This window comes from Galeopterus variegatus, unplaced genomic scaffold (genome assembly GCF_000696425.1).
Source record: "Galeopterus variegatus unplaced genomic scaffold, G_variegatus-3.0.2 Scaffold3477, whole genome shotgun sequence".
Lineage (NCBI taxonomy): Eukaryota > Metazoa > Chordata > Mammalia > Dermoptera > Cynocephalidae > Galeopterus > Galeopterus variegatus.
Genome location: NW_007729588.1, coordinates 3,412 through 4,702, shown reverse-complemented (window position 1 = coordinate 4,702; position 1,291 = coordinate 3,412).

Genomic DNA, 1,291 nt, shown 5'->3' with positions numbered 1-1,291 from the left:
ATTTTTTACCATTCAGAAGTGGCTTCAACTTTCTAACTTTTCTTACAAAAAAGAAATAATCTTTTTTTTAAAAAAACCTTTCAACTTTTTCCATTGTTTGAATTTGTGGGTCCCCCACAAAAACACACACTTGCATCTCAGATGAGAAAAGCTGGCAGCCTGTGTCGCAGCTTGGGTTCCCCAGAATGCAGGCCCCGAGCCGGGTTTGGTGCACAGGATGTTTACCTGGGATCACGCCCTGTGAGGAGGAGGAGAATGAAGCCGGAGAGGGCAGAGGGAGAAGCCGAGCCTGTGCAGCAGGCCCCACAGCAGCCCCGGCGGCTCTGCAAGAGCTCTGGAGCTAGAGTTGTCCCGGGATGGTCAGGCTTTAGACTCCTGCATAGACCAGTCACCGGATGGGGCTGCCTGGATGGCATGACCTTGGGTGAGGTGGCTCTCGGAAGGGGCTGAGGCCGCAGGGTGTCCACCCACAGTAGTCCCGGCAGCTGGGGGGACAAGTCATTGACGGGGGTCAGCGCAGCCCATCACAGGGTCCACCACGCCATGAGGTGGAGGCCAGAGCGTCCCTTCTGACATATGCCCGGACTTGTCCGTGCCTTCCCTTAGCTACCCCCTGCTGGGCTCAGATGTTAGGACATGGTGCCTGCCCGCTGGCTCTTGGCCCAGCCTAATTGTTTATTTAACCAGGTCCTCTGCTTACTGGCCAATCTGTCCCGGCAGAACACACATCCAAAAAGATGGTTGTTAATCCTAGAGCAACGCTGGCAATTAACAGACATTAACCCTAATATGTAAAGGACAATGCGCTGAGAGCAGTGGGCTCCCTGATTCTTTGAGAGAGGAGGTGCAGGCATTGTAGGGTGAATCTATAACTCTATCATGCCTCAATTCTCAACACCAGAAGAGTGCCCTACATGCAGCGACCCCGTTATTCTGACAACTGCTCACTCTTTATCAGCACCTATTGACTTCCTCTCCCCAGTAATGTTTCCCTTTATTCAATTTTCATCCCTCTAACACCATGGACCATGTGGGGCCTTTGTAGGGGAGGAAAACATTTCCTCTACCCTCTTAGGTTTAGTGGCTGGGCCTGAGAAATAAATTGACAAAGGACAGATTGACAGGAGAAAAGGCATACAATTTTTATTTGATGTTAAAAGTTTTACATAGCACAGGGGGCTTCATAGAAAGTGGAGAAAACCCCCAAAGAAGTAGCTAGGTTTGGCGGCTTTTATACCGTTCTAACAAAGGATGATAAATTCATAGAGAAATCAAAGGAAAGGGGTTTCTG